A 25960-nucleotide genomic window follows, 5' to 3' on the forward strand; every position below is an offset into this window, starting at 1 on the left:
GTTCCCTATCTAAAAAAATACATAATTAGATCCTGAAGTTAGATCCTGGCCCAGCCAGGAAGAAGCCTTAGGCTGGGGTCAGATGGAGCAGCTGAGAGAACATGGTCTACTGACCACCTCTTCTGTGGGTCTCATGGACTGATCATGGATATCTCCAGCATGTTTCCTTCCACTTCCTCCAAAGTCTGTTTTTCAGAATTCTGGCACTTTGGGAGAAGGAGCTCTCCACCTAGACCTGCCCCTGGCCTCCGTGCTGAACAGGAGAAAGAACTGAATGCACAAGCTGAAGCAAGCACTGGGAGGGGCAGGAGCTGACATTTGAAGATAGTTATCGCTCCTTTTCTAAAGTACAATACCATGTTCTCAAACAGAAAGCCAGTGAAATCTTCCCTAGTGCCCTTGAGCAGAGTTAGTCACTTAGCATCCTATACACACCCTTCTCTCTGACTCATTTAAGCACACTGTATTAGAATTGTGTTTACATTCCGTTTTCCTTCACTAGAATGCCAGCTCCCAGGACTACTGCATCCTACCTTACAATCTCTCCACTCACCCCTTGGAACACCACCTAAAAATTGCTTTGCTAGGCACTGATCACAAGCTACTGTACATTTCACTTATTTATTTTGTCCGTTGTCTTTCTCTCCTCCAACTGAAATGCAGGCTCCTGAGTGCAGGTACTTTAACTGTTTTGTATAGAAATGTGTCCTCAGCACCTAGGACAGTGCCCAGCACGGTGTGGGCTCTTGGTAAGTATTTGTTAGATGAATGACCATCCCTGAGACTGGAGGTGGAATGGGAGGAGGACCAGAAAGGGGCTTGGTGCCAGATGCTGGCTAGGAACTAGCAAGTGTCCTCTATCACAGTGGGTTAGAATGTGAGTCATCTTCACTCTTATTGTCATTTTGTGTGTGTGTGTGTGTGTGGTACGTGGGCCTCTCACTGTTGTGGCTTCTCCCGTTGCAGAGCACAGGCTCTGGATGCGCCGGCCCAGCGGCCATGGCTCACGGGCCCAGCCGCTCTGCTGGGATCTTCCCGGACCGGGGCACGAACCCAAGTCCCCTGCAGCGGCAGGCAGACTCTCAACCACTGAGCCACCAGGGAAGCCCTTATTGTCATTTTTAAAGTATCTGTTTAACAGTGATCTCTCTTTGAAACAATAACCTACTATTTTGATGAAGCAATGTATTAGAAAATAGACCATAAACTCAATGTTGGAAAAATTTAAATACCACTTATTAAAAAAAAAAAACCACTTCATTGTATATGTTAACAGGATGTTCAATGAGACTGCTCCTGCTTTCTTGGAAGTTAGAGAACCAAAAGGCCAAGAACACCCACACATCCTAAAGAAGTGTTAGAAAGCTGTGCCTGACTTGCTAAGAGGTTCTCCTAGCACTAGCTCATAACCGAGGTCATAGGAAGGATCATTTTGGGAGAAAACTGTAGGTATACTGATTTTCTTCTTTCCCTTTACCTTGAACCATGTAAAGAGAGGGTTTTGAGAGAATCATTCAGAGAGACTGACATGTGTTCCCTGGAATTTTGAGGACCCAGTGACTTTCAAGGGAGAAATCTAAAGGCTGCTGCATGTGGCAGAGCAAAATGCAGAAAGCGCTGTCCCAACTGCTGTACCACCACCTATGGCAAGCCAAGTGGGGTGTTTCTTGTGGACTAGATAAAGGCCTCATGGAAGGGCCAGTCTGGGGTCATCTTAAAAGGGAGCCTTCCCAAGAAAACTACCTGAAGTGGTGATGTGACTCGACAGAGGGATGGACCACCCTATAGCCAGCTGGAAGAGGTGATGCCTGTCTCAGGAGAACTTTAGAAAGGAGGTCGAGCAAGTAATCTCCAAGGGACCTGTTAAAGTGCTCACAGGAGAAAGAGCCAGCAATCGTGCCTCTGCTGTATAAAGAAAGCCCAAAGCCAGAGCACAACAGTAGTAGTAAAGTAAGACTATTCGTATCCCTAAATTCTTTCTTCCGTCTTTCAGAGCCTTCAGGGGCCCAAAGCAGCCACCAGTTAGAGGGGAAAGAAGTAGAGTGAGGAGGGAGGGAAGCAGCAGCCATGCCCCTGTCTCCTGTACAGGCCTCCACGTCTAGGGCAGGGGAAAAGTTTACAGTGGATGCATCTGGAGTTTTGATTATATACTGGACTAGATTGGGCTGGACTTTGTGTCACCTCAGAAAGAGCTGAAAAGCCATCAGATATGATGGTGGTTTCATCCATTCTCCTTGAATCACAGCCCTACTGGACTAGTTGTCTTTGCACATGCTGTTCCTGAAGCCTGCAGTACTCCGCACTCCATCTGAGTGACTGTGTCCTACTCATCCTTCAAGACACAGCTGGAGAGACACTTCTTCAGAGACTCCTTCCCTGTCTCTCTCACACTGCGGAAGGTACCTTTCATCTGTGTTCCAGTGATATCCTCACTTATCTGGTAGAGACGGTTAGTTGCTCACAGCATCTCCTTATTCCTTCTTCTATGACAGTAGAGTGGTATCTGGACATGTGGTACCTGATGCCAGAAACTGCATGGCCCAGTCTCGCAGCAGTTAGGTGTGTTTATATGACTAAGTATAATGTTAAGGTCACGTCACTGATACGTCCATGTCATTCTTGGGCCTTAAAATATGTCACTCATGCTCCTTCCTAATCTTTTCCTCCCTGCTAGTGGGAGTACAGACGTGCTGCCACCCAGCTGCAGCCATTCAAATGAGGACAATACCACAGGGGGGCTGTAGAATGATAGAATGGAAGGAACCTAGATCCTGAAAGACAGTGTGGGACAGAAAGTGCCTTCCTTCCTGGGACTATTACATAAGAGAGAAACACACTTCTCTCTTCCTTAAGCCACTGTTTTGTTGGCTCTCTGTTTGAGATATTTAGACTTTCGCCATAACTAATCCAATATATGGTTCTAAACTATACTGTAACTTCCTGTTGACCTGTCCATCTTTCTCAGAAGACTCAGAGTTTCCTTGGGGAGTGGAACCAGGACCTATTGAATTTTGTTTCCCCAGAACCTAGGACGGGGTCTGTGCCTGGTAGATGTTCAATACGTATCTACAAAATGAAAGAGAGCCAGTGAACTTAAAAAAAAAAAAAAAAAAATCACAGTGTCCTGTGAAATACCAAAGGCATGGAACAGCTCTCAAATGGACTGCTTTTGACTACTGAAGCAAAATATTCTCCTACTGTCTCTGCTACCACTTCACCCTGATAGAGCCCTGATGGATGGGCATGTTTCAGTCACTGAGTGATTTTTAATAGATGCGTGTAAGTATGAAGGCTGAGGCTTCCATTTCTCTATTCTTAATGGTAGAGACATAGAGTGTTGAGTGGTCTGTGGATGGGTGATAAATGGTTTTCACTTGCCAAAATTATTGCCGGTTCTTCTTCCCCAAAAGCAAGTGCTTTGGCTCTCTGGGTGGCAAGGATGAGGAGGAGGGAGATCTTCCAACAATAAAGTTCACAGTTAATTCTGCCTGCCTAGTAGAAACTCCCCATTTAGGAACATAAAAATTCCCACTTCCTACTGGAATTAACCATTTCTTTTCACCCAGAGTTGAAAAGCATAAAGAGCACCTGCTGGATGCTTGTATAACTCTAAACTGTTATAGTCAAATAACTAAGAACATGCAAGTATTCTGCATAGGCCAAACTTCATTTGTAGATCATAGAAAGTTCTGGTAGAATACAGTGTTTCTCTCTTCCATTCATTCATTCCGTTATTCATTGACAAGTATTTATTGAGCAGCTACTATGTTTCTTGTGCTCTATTGAGCATTAGGGATTTAGTAATAAGGAATGTTATTCACACATCCAAATTATCCCCTATTTTTCTCAGTTGCTTAGAGTCTAACAGGGAAGATCAGCAGACATCCAACAGTTATTTGAATGTGAGGAGGGTGTTGTGGACTAAATGTTTGTGTCCCCCCAAAATTCATACATTAAAGCCCTAATCCCTAATAATAATACCAATGTGATGGTTTTGAAGGTGGGGCCTTCGGAAGGTGATTAGGTTGAGAGGAGGTCATGAGGGTGGGGCCCCCATGATGGGATTAGGGTCCTCTAAGAATTAAAAGAGAGACTAGAGCTTGCTTGCTTTCTCCCTCTCTCTCTTTCCCCTTCTTCCTCTCTCCCTCTTGCTCTTCCTCTCTCTCTATCTCGCCTCCTACTCCATGCCATGTGAGGACATAATAAGAAAGTGGCTGTCTGCAAGCCAGGAAGAGGACTTTCACCAGGAACTGGATGAGCCAGGACCTTGATCTTGCACTTCTCAGCCTCCAAAACTGTGAGAAATAATATTTATTATTTAAGGCACCAGTGTATGGTATTTTTATTATGGCAGCCCAAGCAGACTAATACAGTCTGTTAAGAAAGGGATGTCAGGAGCTCTGGAGACATATAAAAGGGAGGCTGAATCTAGCCTCAGTCATGAATGCCCTCCCTGAGAAAATGACACTTCCGTTGACACAAGTGGCTCTGGTCCGGAAAAGAGTCCCTTTAAGCACTACAGGAATACGGGGTTTAATGTAGGAATTAGAGTTCTGTGAATGGGGGAGAAGCTGGGGGAGTGAAGGTCTGGAAGAGGACTCAGAGCACTGGAGGAGCAGGTACTAATCACTTCAGCCTGAAGCAATGGTGTGGGTGAAGAAGCTGCAGTTGGCAGGGAAATCTGAGTTGTGTCCGTCTGGCTGCCAAAGTCAAACTGTGAGGCAGGAGATGTGACGAGGTCCGAGAAGCCTGTCCACCTACTGACCCTGACCTAGCTCTCTGTCTGACCATAGTTAAACTGCCATCACTTTTGGCTGCCATGACTTGGGGCGAATAAAGGAATGCTTCATCTCCACTTTCCCAATCTCACGTGAATTCCCCTCATTGCCAGTGGGAAAGGGAACTCTATGAGTGTAGTTCCTAATCTTAGCTAGACACGGCTGTACCATGTTGACCACAGATAACCTTGCTCAACAGTCGCTGGGGGAGAAGGTTCTAGGCTGATGACGCAGCATGCTCAGAGGTGGGGAGGTAAGAGTGGGCGTGGTGTGACTAAGGAAGTGAAAGGTAGCTAAGAAACTCTCAGGGTGAGGTAGGAGTTCAGGTTGCAGAAAGCCCTGGGAGCTTTTTATGGATATTCAAGATTTTTTTAAGAGCAATGGGAAGCCAGGGAAGAATTTCAAGCATGGAGGATTCAAACTTATTTCCATCTTAGAGAGGTCACTTCTCTCTTCTCATGGAGAGTGGATTGGAGGGGACAGGAGTGGTGACAGGGGATGATTTAGGAGTTCATAGACACCATCCAGGTAGGAGATGGCATAGATATAGGCTAGGATGATGGTAATAAAGATGAAGAAAAGTGGAATGGTAGGAAACACATTTTGGAGGTAGAGCCAAGCTCCCTAGCTGTAGCTTTTAAAAAGCAGCCGCTTGTTGCTAATTGGTTGAGCCACATGAAATTGCCATTTCACAGGTCAAAAATGAGCAAATATTGGCAATTTCATATGATACAAGCTAATAATTTCTCTAACGTTCTATGCCAATTATGCTGCTGTGATTTTCCTTAATGGCCAGAATTGGGAGCCAGAAGGAACCTTCCACCTATCTAAATGCTTGCAAAGCAATATTCAACCTCGGAAGCCTTCAACTGCAAGCAAGAGGAAATCTAATTCAAACCAATTTAACATTAAATGGTACTTATAGGCACACATAACTGAAAGATGTGGTGTGGAAGACTTTAGGTATGGTTTGTTCAGGGATTTGGTTTCATTTCGCTGTATCATTTCTCTACTCTGGACTGCTCTTCATCTTCAAGCTTCCCTTAAGGTATGAAGATGGCTGACAGCATCTCCTGGAGCTGCATGCGTCCTTGTCCACACTCGGGGGAGGGAAACACTCTTATAAATATTCAAAGAAAAATACAAGCTTCTCTGTTTGGGCCAAGTTAGGTCACATGTCCACTCCTGAACCACAGTAGCAAGGTCCATGAGATGACGCTAGTGGCTTGGACCCCCAGAGCTGGATGGGGTTAAGTCCATCCAAATAGCATGGCAGCAACATCATGGGTATGTGTTTGTGTGGAATGGATACTGCGGAGGCAAATACATGTTCAGTATAGTAGGGGATTGAATCTGATCCTTCCCAGAGGCAGGTCCCTTCTGATCCAGCAATATCAAGGGAACATCCCCAGGGTCAAGTTTTGTAATCCCTTGTCAAGCTGGAGGTACCTGTTGAGAAAGGCCAAGTATACTTCCTGGTGGTGTGCCCCTAAGGACATACAACCTCACGGGTTCATAAGAAAGACTATTTCCTCCCAGACTATACAAGGAGTCAGGCAGCCTTTCCCCTAAAGCTTGCAGGTTTAAAAAAGCAGAGCCTCACTGAGGTCTAAAGAATATCATCTGGTCATCACATCATCTCAAGGATTTCTTATGGCTAAAGCGAGCCTGGTACTGCTGACCACTGGGCATGTGCTCTCGGGTCCTGGGACTCTGTCACCCCAATGCTGAGGTGGCAGCAGGGAAGATTCCAGCTTGAACTCATTTCCTGAAATTTCTTCTGGCACACAATAAAGAAAAAGATAGTCATCTTTTCAACCTGGGGCAATAATCCGTCTCATATTAATTACATTAAGATGGCTCCTCAAATGCCCTGTCTCCACCATCTCTTTGAAATGCATACAGGTATGGGACTAGAGGAAAGCTGAGTGCTGTCTGCAAAGAGCTTCTAAAAAGTTTCCGATGGGGCTTCCCTGGTGGCGCAGTGGTTAAGAATCTGCCTGCCGATACAGGGGACACAGGCTCGAGCCCTGGTCCAGGAAGATCCCACATGCCGCGGAGCAACTAAACCCATGCGCCACAACTACTGAGCCTGCGCTCTAGAGCCCACGTGCCACAACTACTGAAGCCCGCACACCTAGAGCCCATGCTCTGCAACAAGAGAAGCCACCGCAATGAGAAGCCCATGCACCGCAACGAAGAGAAAGCCCGCGCACAGCAACGAAAGCCCAATGCAGCCAAAAATAAATAAATAAAATAAATTAATTTTAAAAAAAAGTTTCCGTTGTTATACATGCAGAAAGGGAATATGCTAGACATTAGCTTTATGTGGCAGTCCAGCTCTTCTAAGAACGGTCTCCTTGTAAAGAACTCTCATTCATCATGGACCACACTTTTAAAGTTTTTGATTCTCTGAGAAGTTGCTACTGAACTCAATAATCGTATCTTAGGGTGATGACTTTCACTGGAAAACATTGCTGTCCAAGATCCATTTTTTTTTTTTTTTTTTTTTTTTTTTTTTTTTTTTTTGCGGTACGCGGGCCTCTCACTGTTGTGGCCTCTCCCGTCGTGGAGCCCAGGCTCCAGACACGCAGGCTCAGCGGCCACGGCTCACGGGCCCAGCCGCTCCGCGGTATGTGGGATCTTCCCGGACCGGGGCACGAACCCGTGTTCCCGGCATCGGCAGGCAGACTCTCAACCACTGCACCACCAGGGAAGCCCCAAGATCCATTCTTGATATTCCTAAAGTGACCCTGCATCCAGGTTTCCCCAGGACAGGTCATCCCTGTTCTAGTTTAGCATTTATCTCAGACAAAACATCCTGATTTTGATAACAAATTATATGGTCACCCTAGTGGTTATCCACTTGTCTTATGCTGCAAAGCATACTGACAGATGGAGAAAAAGTTGGAAACAGATGGGGCCGACCTTAATATAGCACTGCAATTTCTAGTATTTACTATATATCAGGCCCTGTACTAACTGCTTCATGTTCTGTATCTCATTTAATCCTCATAATAATCCTTCAAGGGTAACAGTACTACTATGTTTACTTTACAGACAAGGAAACAGAAATAAAATTAAGCAAATTGCTCAAGCAACTTTGCCAGCTATTAAATGGAAGAGATGGAATCCAAACTCAGACTCCAGAATTAGAGATTTTAATTACTATATTATATTGATGCTGAGGTTACCAACCAGAAAACATAGTGGCCCTTATGCTAGACAAAGTCTAGAGGCCAAATGACAGTGTACAACAACACTGGTATTAATATCTGTATCACTGAAGATGCTTTTATCTTTGGGCAGCAGAAAATCCAACTCAAAATGGCTTAAGCAGTATTAGCTGACAGAGGAGGAGCCCTGAGGCAGGGAGGCTCCGGGTTGGGTGAGCAAGAGGTTCAATGGCCTTGGTGAGGACCCAGTGCATGCTCTTAGGTCCACAGTGTTGGCTTCTTCCCAAGGATGGGGTACCTCTTCCTTGTAGGGTTGCCATCACTAGCAATCAAGGGTACATGCTTCCTTATTTTCACTCAGTATGAATGAGAGAGGTTGGCTTCCTGTGATTTTCTCTTAAGACTGAAGGCATGTTTTTCCCAAAAACTCCCAGTGAACTTCTCCTCCTGTACCATTGGCTCAAAATGGCTTAGACCTGTCCCTCCCTGGACTAGTCACTGGTAATGTGGTTACTCTTGCATACTTGGAATGGAGTGGAATGGCCTCTGGGGCCTCAACTAGTGTCCACTCACACAACCAAGGCAGAACTGGGAATCAAGTGACAGGAGGTTCTGGGCAGTATTAACATTTGGAGCCTTAGTTCTGGAGTTAGAGTGACATGGCCTTAACATTCTATTTTGTCACTTCCCAGCAAGGGACTTGGGTAAGTTTCTTAACTTGTCTATCCTTGATTTTATCCACTATAAAAAGAGGATTAATAATAGTATCTGCTACATTGGATTGCTCTGAGGATTACTTTAAACTATTTAAAATAGGTGAGAATAGGAAGCTCAATGCCTAATCCATAGTAGGCTTCTAAGAAACATAAATTCCATCCCCCCTCATGTCAGACCAGTATAAAAGACCATCTCAACTCCTACCACAATGCAAACTCTATAGTGTATATGTGTAGTACAGCTTTTGTATAGCACTGATATTTCTGCATTTTATTTAGATGTGGTTTATCTGTTAAGGACCTAGGTAACACTACCCCCTGAGGGGGTATGAGGAGGCATATCCTATATAATATTGGGGTAGAGACTGAGCATGGTACAGGAAATCAGAACTGAGAAGGTAGGCCTGTACGCAGTTAGGAAGATAAGAAATGAGAATGGTTGATTCTCTTTGGTTCTTATTCTCAAAGATCTGGATGTCAAAGAGCTTAGAAGTGGTGAGGGAGAGGGTTTCTGTTCCAAGGAGCATACTGAGAGCCAGGCAGAGGTGTACTGTAGGGGTTCTTAACTGTGAAGAGTGGACCACGTGTTGTAAGCCAGGCTATAAAGCTATATTCCAGCCTCTGTTTTGATTTCTCTTTTGTTCTTACCAGTCATAAGGAACAGTGTCCTTGAATGTGCCAGACTTGGCTAGTGAGACTTATGGGACAACTCCTGCCGGGGCCCACATTGGAGCTGCATTATCAAAGGGGCAGCAATACCCAGTGTAGTCTATGTGGTTATGGCCGTGGCATTTAATAGAAAAATCTCCAAAGGGAAGAAGATCAGCCAACAGTGGTTAGCCTCCTTATTTGTGATTAATGGTCACTTAGTTGGAGCATGGCCCATGGCTGGAGAGTTCAATATCCAACAGGAGATGGGCCAGAGAGCAGAGCTCGAGCAAATGGTCTAAAGGTCAGCATAGGACTCCAGTTCTAGGAAGCACATGGCACACAAACCACAAATCAGAGGGGAGAGGCACAGATCATTAGAAGTGGCAGAAAGGATGAGGGCAAGGTTTCAACTCAACAGCTTCATGCAGAACATTCTAGAAAATCATTTACCAATTCCAGACTCTACCTTCTAGTGGGAACAAAGCTGACAGCTCCTCTTTACAGTCAATGGAAGCTGCATAAGTTTCCTCCCTCCAACTCTTAGTGTTCTGAGAAGTTACATTCCAAAGGTGATGTGGGGCAGTAGTTTTCTGAGACATAGAGCCCCTGGGAATTATGAAGATATCTCAGGGATCAAGAACAGGTGGGGATGAAGATGGGAAGACAAATAAATAGGCAGGTTTCAGGGGTTCATCACCTTGACTCCAAGAAGTTCCACTGTTTGGATCAGTGCCTTGAAGACAGTCTGGCAGAAATAGGTATTCAGTAAATAAATGAATTCATGTTTTAGATACCGCAGTTCTCCATAAGTTTTAATTTGATTGAAGGATTCTACTAATAAAATTATAAGTATGAAAGTTACTGCTTTAAAATATTCTTAGAAGAAGACATCAATCCCATATAGATAGACGGGTTAGAGCTAAGACTTGTTTGCAGGGGGAGTGGTTTCCTCCACTTAGGCTCAAAAGTCAACTTGGTTTCGAGGTTTAAAAAAAGTCATCAGAGACACAGATGGCCAATAGGCACACGAAAAGATGCTCAACATCACTAATTATTAGAGAAATGCAAATCAAAACTACAATGAGGGGCTTCCCTGGTGGCGCAGTGGTTGAGAATCCACCTGCCAATGCAGGGGACGCGGGTTCGAGCCCTGGTCCGGGAAGATCCCACATGCCGCAGAGCAACTAAGCCCGTGCGCCACAACTACTGAGCCCATGTGCCGCAACTACTGAAGCCCACGCGCCTAGAGCCCGTGCTCTGCAATGAGAAGCCACCGCAACGAGAAGCCCGCGCACTGCAATGAAGAGTAGCCCCCACTCGCCACAAGTAGAGGAAGCCCACGCGCAGCAGCGAAGACCCAACGCCGCCAAAAGTAAAAACAAAAACAAAAACAAAAAAACTACAATGAGGGGCTTCCCTGATGGCGCAGTGGTTAAGAATCCACCTGCCAGTTCAGGGGACAAGGGTTCAAGCCCTGGTCTGGGAAGATCCCACATGCCCCGGAGCAACTAAGTCTGTGTGTCACAACTACTGAGCCTGCACTCTAGTGCCCACAAGCCACAGCTACTGAGCCTGCACACCACAACTACTGAAGCCTGAGCACCTAGAGCCCATGCTCCGCAACAAGAGAAGCCACCGCAATGAGAAGCCCACACAGCACAACGAAGAGTAGCCCCCACTCGCTGCAACTAGAGAAAGCCCGTGCACAACAACAAAGACCCGATGCAGCCAAATAAATAAATAAATTAATTAATTAATTTTAAAACTACAATGAGGTACCACCTCACACCAGTTAGAATGGCTATCATTAAAATGTCTACAGATAACAAATGCTGGAGAGGGTGTGGAGAGAAGAAACCCTCCTATTCTGTTGGTAGGAATGTCAATTGGTGCAATCACTATGGAAAACAGTATGGGGGTTCCTCAAAAAACTAAAAATAGAGCTGCCATATCATCCAGCAATCCCAATCCTGGGCATATATCCAGAAAAAACTCTAATTCAAAAGATACAGGCACCTCAATGTTCATAGCAGCACTATTTACAATAGCCAAGACATGGAAGCAACCTAAATGTCCATTAACAGATGGATGGATAAAGAAGATGTGGTATATATATATATATATATATATATATATATATATATATATATATATATATATACACACAATGGAATACTACTCAGCCATAAAAAAGAATAAAATAATGCCATTTGCAACAATGTGGATGGATTTAGAGATTATCATACTAAGTGAAGTAAGTCAGAAAGAGAAAGACAAATACTGTATGATATCACTTATATTCGGAATCTAAAATATTACACAAATGAACCTATCTACAAAACAGAAACAGACTCAAACACATAGAGAACAGACTTGTGCTTGCCAAGGGGGAGAGGGGTGGGGGAGGGATGGATTGGGAGTTTGGGATTAGCAGGTGCAAACTATTATATATAGAATGGATAAGCAATACGGTCCTGCTGTATAGCACAGGGAACTATATTCAATATCCTACAATAAACCATAATGGAAAAGAATATGAAAAAAGAATATATCTCTCTATATCTCTATATCTAGATATCTAGATATATATATATAATAATTGGATCACTTTGCTATACATCAGAAACTAATAAAACATTGTAAATCAACCATATTTTTAAAAAAAAATTTTTTTTTAAGTCATCAGAGGTGGCTATGTATTTTAACTCTCCCCTGCTGCCCTTTCCAGACTGTGATGACAGCCAGAGAAAAGCATGTTATCATGCTTTTGATTGTCATTCTTGGTGTATTTTTTTTATTTTTTGGAGAAACAAAAGCCTCTGATTCCTCCATGGTAGTTCTATCTCCACAAAGTACAAGAATGAAAATAACAACCTCCATGACTACACTTGAAGTGGCTGTTATGAGCCAGGTACTTTCACACGTTATGCCATGCAATCGTACTAGAACCTTCAGAGGTGGCTATTATTATTCTCTTTGTTTTTTAAGTGAGACACAGAAAGATAAAGTACCTTACCAATGATCACACAAGGAGGTAAACACAGGACTTGCACTCACATCTGCTTGACTCTAGCAGGCATCATCTTTTATATTGGCTTTCATTGCAGCAAGAGTGATTTTGGATATATATAAGAGTAAAATCATTTTGTAGGACTGCAGAGAACTGAGATCTATTACTAAAGTAGGTTACATAATCCCCTCCCCTAATACTTTTTCATTAAATAAGTGGGACACTTAACTGCTTATAGTGCTTAAAGGTGAAGCAGGCTTGGAGATACAAGTGGGGATTGCTCATCTCTTGCCCCACCTATTCATTGGTAATTTTGTGGCAGCACACCTGGGTCCACACGCATGAGAAAACATCAGGCAAGATTCCAATGGCATTTTTTGCAGAAGTAGAAAAAACACTCCTAAAATTTATATGGAACCACAAAAGACCCTGAATAACAAAAGAAATCCTGAGAAAACAGAACAAAGAAGAGGTATCACACTTCCTAATTTCAAGCTATACTATAAAGCTGTATTCATCAACACAGTATGGTACTGGCATAAAAACAAACAATTAGAACAATGGAACAGAATCAAGAGCCCAGAAATAAATTCAAGCACAGACGGTCAATTAATATTTGACAGGGGAGCCAAGAATTCTCAATGAAGAAATGACAATCTCTTCAATAAACAGTGCTGGGATAATTGGATATTCACATTTAAAAGAATGAAGCTGGGCCTCTATCTTACACCACTCACAAAAATTAAATTGAAATTGACTAAAGACTTAAATGTAAGATCTGAAGCCATAAAACTCCTAGAAGAAAACGTAGGAATAAATTTCTTTGACATGGGTCTTCCTAACAAATTTTTTGAAAATCACACCTAAAGCTCAAGCAACATAGCAAAAAATAAACAAGTGGAACATCAAACTTAAAAGCTTTTGTACTGCAAAAGAAACCATTAACAAGGCCGGATACTGTAAAACTCTTAGAGGAAAACATAGGCGGAACACTTTGACATAAATCACAGCAAGATCTTTTTTGACCCATTGCCTAGAGTAATGAAAATAAAACCAAAAATAAACAAATGAGACCTAATTAAACTTAAAGCATTTGCACAGCAAAGGAAACCATAAACAAAATGAAAAGACATCCCTCAGAAGGGGAGAAAATATTTGCAAATGAAGCAACTGACAAGGGATTAGTCTCTAAAATATATGAACAGCTCATGCAGCTCAATATCAATAAAACAAACAACCCAATCAAAAAATGGACAGAAGATCTAAATAGACATTTCTCCAAAGGAGACATACAGATAGCCAAAAAAAACCACATGAAAAGATGCTCAACATCACTAATTATTAGAGAAATGCAAATCAAAACTACAATGAGGTATCACCTCATACCAGTCAGAATGGCCATCATCAAAAAATCTATAAAGAATAAATGCTGGAGAGGGTGCAGAGAAAAGGGAACCCTCCCACACCATTGGTGGGAATGTAAATTGGTACAACCACTATGGAGAACAGTATGAAGCTTCCTTAAAAAACTAAAAGGAGAGCTACCATATGATCCAGCAACCCCATTCCTGGGCATATATACAGAGAAAACCATAATTCAAAAGGGTGCATGCACCCCAATGTTCATTGCAGCACTATTTACAATAGCCAGGACATGGAAGCAACCTAAATGTCCATCAGCAGAGGGATGGATAAGGAAGATGTGGTACATATATACAATGGAATATTACTCAGCCATAAAAAGGAAAGAAATAATGTTGTTTGCAGTGACATGGATGGACCTAGGGATTGTCATACAGAGTGAAGTAAGTCAGAAAGAGAAAGACAGATATCGTATAATATGGCTTATATGTGGAACTAGAAAAATGGTACAGATGAACTTATTTACAAAGCAGAAATAGAGTTACAGATAAAAAAGAAACTTATAGTTACCAAGTGGGGATTGGGGGCGGGATGAACTGAGAGATTGGGATTGACATATATACACTACTTCATATAAAATGGATAACTAATGAGAACCTACTGTATAGCACAGGGAACTCTACACACTGCTCTGTGGTGACCTAAATGGGAAGGGAATCTAAAGAAAGAGTGGCTATATGTATATGTATAACTGATCACTTTGCTATACAGCAGAAACTAACACAACTTTGTAAAGCAACTATACTCCAATAAAAATTAATAATAAAAAAAGAAACCATTAACAAAGTGAAGATATACGCAAGCCATACATCTGATAAGAGGTTAATATCCAAATATATAAAGAACTCATATAACTCAATAGCAAAGAGCCAAATAACCCAATTAAAAAATGGCAAGCAACAGAATAGACATTTTTCCAAAGAAGATATACAAAAGGCTAACAGGTACACAAAAAGATGCTCAACATCACTAGTTATTAGGAAAATGCAAATTAAAACCACAATAAGATATCACCTCAGCCTGTTAGAATGGCCACCAACAAAAAGACAAGAGAAAACAAATGCTGGAGTAGATGCAGAGAAAAGGGAACCCTTGTGCACTGTTGGTGAAGTTGTAAATTGGTGCAGCCACTATGGAAAATAGTACAGAGGTTTCTCAAAAAGTTGAAAATAGAACTATCATATGATCCAGGAATTTCCCTTCTGGGAATATATCTGAAGGAAATGAAAACACTATGTTGAAGAGATACCGAACCCCCATGTACATAGCAGCATTATTTATAATAGCCAAGACATGGAAACTACCTAAGTGTCCATCAATGGATGAATGGATAAAGAATTTATATTATATATACAATGGAATATTATTCAGACATAAACAGGTGAGGAAATCCTACCATTTGCACCAACATGGATAGACCTTGAAGGCATTATGCTAAGTGTAGTAAGTCAGACAGAGAAAGACAAATACTGTATGAGTTCACTTATATATTGAAACAGGAAAAAATTAAACTCATAAAAAAAGAGGTCAGACATGTGGTTACCAGAGGTGGAGAGTAGGGGAAGAAGGAATCGGAGGAAGGCAGTCAAAAGGTACAAACTTCCAGCTATAAGACAAATAAGTCCTAGGGGTGTTGTGTACAGCACGATAAAGATAATGAACACGGATGCACATTATACTTGAAAGTTGTTAAGAGAGGAAATCCTAAGAGTCCTCATCACAAGGAGAACATTTTTTTTCCTTTCTTTTTATTGTATCTACGTAAGATGATGGATGTTAGCTGAACCTACTGTGATAATCATTTCACAGTATATGTAAATCAAACCACTATGCTGTACACCTTAAACTTATACAGTGATGTATGTCAACTATTTCTCAATAAAACTGGAATAAAAAATTACCCAGTTAGAGGAAACAGGATATTCTTGGATATTGTGTTAAAAAAGCTTTCAACGAGAATTCCAGAGCAGCCATGATGTTAAACAGATGTATTATTTTCCAGACTTAACGTAAGAAGGAACAGTCTTTGTACATATATACAAAATACTTTGTCTTCATATTGCCTTCCCCAACAACATGGATGGACCTAGAGATTGTCATACTGAGTGAAGTAAGTCAGACAGAGAAAGACAAATATCATATGATATCACTTATATGTGGAATCTAAAAGATGGTACAAATGAACTTACATACAAAAAAACCTTATGGTTACCAGGGAGGAAAGAGGGGGGAGGGATAAATTGGGATTGACAAACTACCATATATAAAAGAGATAACTAATAAGGACCTACCATATAGCACAGGGAATTCTGCTCAATACTCTGTAATGACCTATATGGGAAAATAATCTAAAAAAGAGTTGATATATGTGTGTGTATAACTGATTCACTTTGCTGTACACCTGAAACTGACACAACATTGTAAATCAACTATAGTCTAATACAAATTTTTTTAAAAAGAATATATCACAAAATATTTATCCATTCTCTTAATAATTGACATTTGGGTTAGCTCAAGTATGGGGTATTATGAATAAATATTTTTGAATATTTTTAAAAATATTGTTTTCCCAATAAAAATATAAATTTTCTTAAAAAGAGTAGGGAGATAGGGAAACGCATGGAACAGAAGGGTGAGAGCAAAGAGAATGGGGTACTGACTCTCTTCCTTTGTCAGGCAGGACCAGCCAGCAGGGGAAACGTTGGCTTTGAGGGGCAGGGAGAAAATCTTCTGCCTTCAGAGACCCTTGCTTTCCCACTGTTGAGTCAACTCCAGGGCGAGTAGAGTGGAGAAAACTGAGTTAAAATCCTAGCTCCCTTCAACCACGGATGTCCTTAGGCAAATTAGTTAATCTGCCCAAGCATCAGTTTTATCTTCTATAAAATGGGAACAACTTCTATTACTGTTATTATGATTATTGTGAGGTTTACATAACATAATAAATTAACATATATGGCATAAAATAGGTACTATCTGAGTAGTTTTCTTTCTCTTTCCTTCCTTACTTTGTCCCCCTAAGTACCCCTCCTCACCACAATTCCCCACCTCAAATACTGGCTATAAGGTTGCTTCTAGCTCTATAATTTCAGGGTTTTAATTTCTAGAAAGCTATCTGCGAGGGACCTTTCTTCTTGCCCTCAGGAGTGTTCAACTATATACATAGGAAGTGGTGATGGAAATTTGAGTCAGCACAAACCCAGCAAAAGTGGCAGAGAATCAAACTTAGAAGTCCTTTATATCAAAAAGGAATTGTGATAGGGATGGGGCTGGGGAAGGTCTATCATAAATGACTGGTGGAAGAACTGAACAAATGACAGTAAGAATAGAGGTTCATCTGGATCTCAATCAAATGCTGTCAGGACTCTTGTCCTCCATATTTTATTTCCATTTTTCTGCATATTGAGTCATTACCATTCCCCACAGATGGGTTTTCTTTGCTTGGTGGAGATCCTGGCTCTAGTTTCCAAGTTTCATAGCTTGTGGCTTCTTTTCACCACCCGAGAAAGACTGATCCACCCTCTCTCACTGGTGTCAAGAATAAAAACAGGGGACTCAGCTTGAGTGATTTGCTTGCCCTTGGTCTATTCAATTGTGACTTGAAATGCGGTTTGCAAGAACATGGTGATGTCCACTCAGAATAAGTGGATGGAGTTGGGATAAGAGGATTTCCCAGAAAAAAGGGAATTCTGTTTCTAGAATAAAACAGAAGGGTGCCAGACAGGTAAAGCAATAGATGTCTTCTATAGGGAGTATAAATTCCACCAACAGTATGCTAGACTGATCACACTCAAGCTAGAATTTCTCAAACCAGTCTACACTCTGCAGGTAAGATGTCCTATCTGAATATTCATGGACTATCCTATAGGTAAATCTAAATTCCTGTGGTGCAATGTTCTAGGGATGTGTGTTATTTCCCTGGAGAGTGCTAGTCTAATCTAAGTGATGACTGAAGTAGATATATGTGAGACAGCCTGCCCTGTGAGCCACATGGTTTTTCCTCACCAAAGCTGAATGGACCAGGGGCGGTGAGCTGACCTGAGACTGGGTAACCTGTTATCCCATCAGTGGTCTGTGAATTCATTCATTCATTGATCCATCAATTAAACAAATACTTATCAAGTGACAGGCACTGTTCTAGGCACCAGGTATAGAGTGTCCCTGCCTTCAGGGACCTGATATTCAAATGGGAAGACAGATAATAAATAATGAGATGTTATGTCCTAAGGAATGTAAAGCAAGGTAAGAGATGAAAGAGTGATTTGTATAGCCAGACTCTGGAAGAAAAGGTGAGTGATCAGATTTTTGGAATTGTTCACTGGGATGCTGAGTCAGTAAGCTGTGAAACCTTTGGTGGCCTTAAGATCTGAAGCCTCCAGCCTGGGCCACGAGTGTCAGAAGTAAACAGAAAAACTCTCTAGGGAAAGGATGTGGAGAAAAGCAGAAGTGAGAAGGACAGTCAGTTCCCCAGACATGGAGAGCTTCAGTTCCTGATTTCTCTGCCTCCAGCTTAGTTCCCGGGAAGCTGGCTGGATGTCCACCAGAAGTGGCTCTGTGTTGGCACTGGTTTGTGAGAGCTCTCGTGTGTATCTCTTCCCAACTCTGTATTCAGGGACATGACGGTATAGCTTGGAATTTACCACAGTGGGAATATTTACACCATGGAAATTGGCAAATGCTACAGAAGTGACCTTCGTGGCTGCACTCCCATCACCCAGCACAGAGCCTGGCACACAATAGCTTTGGCAAGTATTCATATTTAGAATGTGTATATTTAATTATTGAATGATTCAATTGTTATCTGTAGATTACTCATAGCTAACACCACAGGCTGTATGCTTATGTGCCAGGCATTGTGCTAAGCACAATGAAAATACATCTTCTCATTTAATCATATAAAAACCCTGTGAGGTACAACTACTATCCTTACTGTATAGATAAGGAAGTAGAGGCACAGAGAGGTCGAATAAGTTCCTGAAGGCCATGAGCTAGTAAGTGGCAGGACAGGGATGAATGAGTACAGTGAACAGTACCTTGTAGGCAGTCAACAACCTGGCCCAGCAGTGAACAGTAAAGAAGGGGGTCACGGGACATTGTGTGGCTCCTGTTCTCTGTGTGTGTATGATTCTAGCTGAGTCTGAGTTTTCCTAAATCGGCAGCCCCAGGGGAACCTGGCTACCGGCACCTCAGGCTGAACCTTGGGCTACCAGGTTTCTGAGGGTTCTGGATCTCCTCCCACCCCTGGATCCCAATGATGTGGATGCTGTTCATCAAAGAGTTGTTTTTATTTGGATGCAGCTACAACTGTCAGAGGCATTTGCCAGGGCTGGTCCGAGGTCTGGCAAGGGATTGCATGTGGCCAGACTTGAAAGCTGAGCAAACCTCAAAAACCCAGTTGTTGGTAACCCCCTGGAACTGGCAGCAGGAAACCATCAGGTCGGGTCTGGCGTGGAGCTCTAGCCCAGCAGAATTCAGGAATGGAAGCTTTCACGTCAATGTAGTGAGTTCTCTCTCAGCAACCTGAGGTGCCCACAGTCCTGACAAGCACCCACACACCAGTCTTGTTTTCCTAGCTCAGCAAGAAGGCAGGCTGAGCCCGACAAGACTGGCGATGCCCCCATAGGCCCAGACTGCTATGTGTGGACCCAGCCCATGCAGGGCCATGTGGGAGGTGGTGGTGGGCAGGATGGAATTGTTCTGAGCCAGGGCAAGGGCCATGGCATCAGTCAGGCCTGAGTACAAATCTTGCTAGCTGTGGGGTTACAGCGCCGAACGTCAAGTCTCCACGTCTCAGTCTTACTTCCTCCCAGACCTCGCAAAATGGGGAGAATCATACTTATCTCCCAGAGTGACTCTGAGACTATGTGAGATAATACTCATATCAGAAGCACACAAGTGTTAGTATCATAACAGATCAGTTTCCATCACAGATTAAGGCGTGGACTCTAGGAAATCACAGACTCCTAGAGAGTTAGTATATGGTGGCATCTTAGAAATGGCTCAGCCCAGCTTTCACATTTTATGGAGAAGGAAATTGAGGCCCAGAAAGGTTACACAGCTTATTAGACCAGCGCTGCAGCTGAAATCTAGCATCCCTGGGCTTTCTCACTTATCCAGGCATCATTCTCAGTTGGTGATAAGGCCTTAGCCGGGACTGAACATTTGCACACTTTGGAGAGGGTGCTGGTTCTGTGTTGGGGCGGGGTGGGGGGGTGTCTAGTGACCAGAACATCATCAGAGATGGAGCTCCCCATCCCTCCACATTCCTGGTGATGGCAGGGGCTCAATTATATGTTGGTTTAATTGAATCAATAACTTTGTACGCCCCTAAGAAAAAACATGGGTTTCAGCACTAAACACAGCAATGCTTCAAGCTCAAGCCTTCCTTCTTTCTTTTTCTTGGGCATGCCCCATGACTGAAGAATATATGCTCAGGCAGGCACTTAGGGTACAAAGGCACTTCTGCTGAAGGCAGCATGGAAAATTAGAAATGGCACTGGACTAGGCCCAGATGATCCAGGTTCAAACTGTGGCTTTGCTACTGTCTAGCTGGTTGAAATTAACCAAGTCACTGACTTTCTCTGAGTACCAGTTTTCTAATCTGCAAAGTGAACAATAATCCCTGCCTTGCCTACTTTACAGGGAAGGTCTCAAGATTCCATGAGATTCCTTCCTTCCCTCCAATATAACCAGGACGATTGGCAACCAGTGTGTAGTGGAGACAAGCCTGGACTAGAGCCAGACCCCCTGGGTTCAAATCTAGTTCAAATGCTTACCTACTAGTCGCATGACCTTGGGTGTTACTTAGTCTCTCTTGCCTCACTTTCCTCATCTGTAAAATGGGGATGATATTATTACCCCATAAAATGATGACCTAAGACTACAAGAATTCATGTGATATGTTTAGAACAGTGCCCAAGAGTAAGTGCTCAATCCAATGCCAGCCAGCTAGCTTAGAGAGTAAGTTTATCCCAACTTAAATTCTCACATACACTTATTTGTTGTTTCCCTCACGAATCCTTCCTAACCTATGCTCTCCCACCTGACTCTCAGTCCATTGCCCAGTGAGCTCAGAATGTCCCCAGATCAGCTGCTTCCAAATGCCCAGCAGAGACAGTAAGCAAGAGAATCTGATCAGGCCTTAGTTGCTCATACTTCTCACCCTCACCTTGCTGCCGGGTCTTGCACTGTCACTCAGATGCTCATCCGCCCCAGGGATACCTTTGCCACTGAGACCCTTGCCAACACACCAGTAGTGCCCCTTCTTTTGGCTCCAAAATTTTACTCTCTTAGTTCACACTCGTAACTTCTCAAATCAGAACCCCCTGTTGGGAGGCTGGGTCTAAAGTCCTCCAGCCTCAGGTCCAGGGGATGCAAGGTTGAGCCCTCCTGGTGAGAACACTCCATGTGCCCTTCTGCTGTGGTAACCTTGGTCAGGCTCTAACTTCCATCCTCCACACCCTGTGACTCTCAGGGATACAGATTTGGGTTCAGAGCAGCTTCCTTCCCCTCAACCCAGCAGCCAAAGTCTGGCAGGGAGGGATGGCCTTGCTGTGCATTTCCCCAAGGCAAGCAGTGCTGGCTCCCCTTACTTCTGCGAGTCCAAGAGGACCCAGTGGCTCCTGCCAGAGCAGAGGTAGCCTCCTCTGAGGCCATTCTTGGCATGGTGGGTGGAATGGTGGCCCACCCAACAAATATGCCCACCCAACATATATGTCTACCTGGGACCTGTGAATGTGTCCTTATTTGGAAAAAGGGTCTTTGTAGCTGTAATTAATTTAAGAATCTTAAAATGACATTGCCCTGGATTACCCAAGTGGACCCTAAATCCAATGACAAGTGTTTTATAGGAGACAGACGAGAAGAAGATGCAAATACACAGAGGCAGTGGTCATGTGAAGATGGATGCAGAGACTGAAGTGGTGCTGCCACAGCCAAGAAACACCTGGACCCCCAGAAGGTGGAAGAGGTGAGGAGGAGTCCTTTAGAGCCTCCAGAGAAATGGCGGCTGTGTGGACACCTTGATTTCAGACTTCTAGCCTCCAGACTCTGAGAGAATAATTTTTGTTGTTTTAAGCTACTCGGCTGGCAGTAATATTATAGCCAGCCTAGGACACTAATACTTGGTATCCACCCATACTAAGAAAAGGCCAGCAGGTTCCTGCATCCTGTTGTGCTGACATTTATTAAAAGTCTGCTCCCCGGTGCTGGACTAGGGATGCTGGAAAAGGACAAAGCATGCCTTGTGAAACACAGGGTGCTCCGCATACAAATGTACAGCATTTGCTGTTCTGATGATTGATTTTTACAGAATCTGACTCTTAAAGTTGGGTTGGGATTTTAGAAGTGGTTGGAGCTTAACCCTGAATTTCCCAAGTTCAGGCAGTGATAATACTCAGCTTTAAATTGAGCCTTTTGTGCCAGGCCCTGGTGTCTCTATTTTACAAGGGTTATTTCATGTAACCCTCATAACAACCAGAGGTACCTACCACTAAGATCCTTTTGTGGGTGATGAGGAATTCACGTGCAGAGAAATCAGATAATTTCCTCTGAATTCCACAGTGAGTAAGTGCAGGAACCAGGCATCAAACCTGGGCCCCCTTGCCTAACCATTTGGCCATCAGAACACAATACCTCACCAGTCATTTAGCAAGAGCTTAGATACCAATAGTGGAGCTAGGTGCTGGGGCCACAGGGATGAATACAATATGGTCCCTGTCCAGAAAACAGTGGGAGAGATAAAAATGTAAACAAAGTTTAATAATAGGATTGTCCAAGTTCTACACGGACTAAAGGTAAGAAATGAGTCTGGAAATTGGGAGAGACTGATGTGGGCAAGCATTAAAGAGTTAAGAAGTTTATTCTGTAGACAGGGCAGGGCCAGAGAAGGCTTTAGGTAGGGTTATAAGGTACCGGTGGGAGGCGCCTTCAAGGAGAGCTGGGAGGAAGGAGTCCAGAGAGAATCTTCTTTGACTCCACCTGACTTGGATCATCAGGATGGTCAGAGGTTAATAGTTCTTGGCTCAGGACATGGAAGCAACCTAAATGTCCATCAGCAGAGGAATAAAGAAGTTGTGGTACGTATGTACAATGGAATATCAGCCATAAAAAAGGATGAAATAATGCCATTTGCAGCAACATGGATGGACCTGGAGATTGTCACACTGAATGAAGTAAGTCAGAGAGAGAAAGACAAATATCATATGAAATCGCTTATATGTGGAATCTAAATAAAGGCTACAAATGAACTTATGTACAAAACAGAAATAGAGTTACAGATGTAGAAAATAAAATTATGGTCACGGGGGTGGGATAAGGGGGAGAAAGGATAAATTGGGAGACTGACATATATACACACTACTGTATATAAAAGAGATAACTAATAAGGACCTACTGTATAGCACAGGGAACTCTACTCAATACTCTGTAGTGGCCTATATGGGAAAAGAATCTAAAATAGAGTGGATATAGGTATACGTATAATTGATTCACTTTGCTGTACACCTGAAACTAACACAACATTGTAAATCAACTAGACTCCAATAAAATTTTTTTTTTTTTTTTTAAAGAGTTTTTGGCTCTTCCTCCATGACCTGGTCGCTCACACTTCCTTCACTCTGGGCCTAGGGAACCCACTGGGCTTTCTCTCTAGGCTCCTCCCAGTGTCCCAGCGAGTCCATAACTGGTCAGCTTTTCTTTTGGCCAGCCCCTTAATTCAACTCTTTTCTAATTGACCTGGTCTCTCAAATGGCATTCTCTTTTATGACTCACTTTACAGTTCCTTCAACCTGGACCAAATGAGCATTCTTTCCAGTCTCCCATTTCCTACTCTCTTATTTTTCTTGGTAACCAACTCTCAGCTGCTGTGCAGCTGCACTTAAGAAGTCATGAAATAGTTCACCGATTTTTATTGCCCACTCTTGATATGCAGGGCTCTGAGCTAGATACCATAGAGGAGAGCAGATGTGGCTGTCTCCTCCATCTGACAAGGATCTTATCTTCTCCTTGTGTTAGCGCAGCGCCTGACTTTTGGAAGCTGCTCAATATTTGTCAAATGAATGAGTAAATAGTTTCTGCCTTTAACGAGCTTGTCATCTAGTCGGGCAGAGAGGTACAGCAATGTCTTTCTCATCTGACATCACTGGGGAATAAAAAATCCTAGATAAATAAATTTCCAGATAAATGAAGCACATACCTTTGAATACAAAATTATACTTATCTTAAACATTTTAGGTGAGAATATTTAACTTCTTCTGTTCTTTTCTTCTTCTTTTTAAAAATTTATTTATTTATTTTTGGCTGTGTTGTGTCTTCGTTGCTGCACGCGGGCTTTCTCTAGTTGCGGTGAGCAGGGGTTACTCTTCTTTGCGGTGTGCGGGCTTCTCATTGCGGTGGCTTCTCTTGCTGTGGAGCAGGGGCTCTAAGCGCGCGGGTTTCAGTAGTGCGGCATGCGGTCTCAGTAGTTGTGGTTCGCGGGCTCTAGAGCGCATGCTCAGTAGTTGTGGCACATGGGCTTAGTTGTTCCGCGGCATGTGGGATCTTCCCGGACCAGGGCTTGAACCCGTGTCCCCTGCATTGGCAGGCGGATTCTTAACCACTGTGCCGCCCTGGAAGTCCCTGTTCTTTTCTTCTTGTAGCAGGTAGGACTCTTTATGTTGCCAGTATTATAATTTAAATTGGCTTTAATAATAAAAAGTGTTTTCCTATCTGAATACCAGGGGCTACACTTCTAGGTGTGGCTTGATGCAGGGTGCAGACAATGTGATCAAGATGTAGGTTTTTTTCTTTTTTTTACTCTCTCCATTTCTGGTCTCTGTCTCCTAAACATTTGTTTCATTCTCAGACAGATTTTCCCTTTGAAGTAAAAGAGGGTGCCAGCAGCCCCCAGGGGTACAGTCTTCCTTATTCATTCATTCCTTATTCCTTATTCATATCAATCAGGAAGAGAAAAGTGTCTCTGGTACCTCTTATAGAAGGAGGCTTGTCTTTCCCTGAAGACTCAGAAAACGTCTCTGACTGGGTTATATACCCATATCTGAACCCGTCTGTAGCCAGAAACTTGGAATACTGTGACTTCTTTGGGTCATTCAGGCCCACTCTTCAAGGTGGGGTCAATCACACCTTTACACCAGGACTGAGCACAGGGGAAGGTTATTCCCTCACAGGAAGTCAGAGAAGTGGGAAATGGATGCTGAGGACTGACCAATCAACGTCTACTACCTCCTTCCCTTCTTTCCCTTCTCTTTCTTTCTCACCTTCTTTCCCTCTCTCTTCTATGGCTACAAACATGAGAGCACATTCCCTGCCCTTGAGGCCCTTCAAGGTGGGCAGGGAGTGACATGAGAGCAATAATTATATCAATGGATGGATGCCAAAAAGAGGTTGAAGGGTGCAGAGAGGAAGAAAGTAGTTGCCCCAGGGAGGACACAGAAGGCTTTCCAGAACAGTTACAACTTGAGCTGATATCCTAGATTGAGTAAGAGGTCACCAAATAGTTCAGAAGAGACATGGTATTCCTATCAGAGGGAACATAAAATGCTAATCCAAATAGAAGTGAAGGATTGAGGTGAACCCTAAGAGGATCTGTGTGGCTAGAAGAGAGGTGAAGTGGAGCATGAAGAGAAAGGAGGGAACTAAGATAGACTGGATGGACATTTGTCATCCAATGAACTGGGCATTGTCACTTATCACCTTATTTAATTCATAACCCAGTGCATTATGTGATGGGATAAACTTATTTACGGCCATCCCTTCTCTTTTGCTCACTTAGCATCTTTCTCCATTCCTCCTTCTCCTCATCTCTGAGAATAGAAAAGATAAACATGGCAGAGATAGATTTTTTAGGAGAAAAGGCAATGAGAACAGGAGAAAGATGACTGCTGAGAGGCTGTTCTCTGTGGCTGTGGTGAGGAGAAAGGGGTGTAGGTATAACTTGATGGAATAGGGAAGGCTGGTGAGAAGTTTCTGTTAAAGTAGAGGGTAAGAGACTCCCAGGAGTCTGGAGTGCTACAGGAGAGGAGAGGAGAGGGCAAGGAATTTGATGCATTTCTGTGAGTGAATTTTTGAGCCCTGTATCAGTTACTGACTGCTGTGTAACTCAACCAACTTCCTCAAAACTTAGTGGCCTAAAACAACAATAAACATTTATCTCACAGAATTTCAGTAGGTCAGGAATTTGAGAGTGGCTTAGCAGGGTGGCTCTGGCTCCAG

This window comes from Kogia breviceps, chromosome 1, assembly GCF_026419965.1.
Source record: "Kogia breviceps isolate mKogBre1 chromosome 1, mKogBre1 haplotype 1, whole genome shotgun sequence".
In the NCBI taxonomy this organism is placed as follows: Eukaryota; Metazoa; Chordata; class Mammalia; order Artiodactyla; family Physeteridae; genus Kogia; species Kogia breviceps.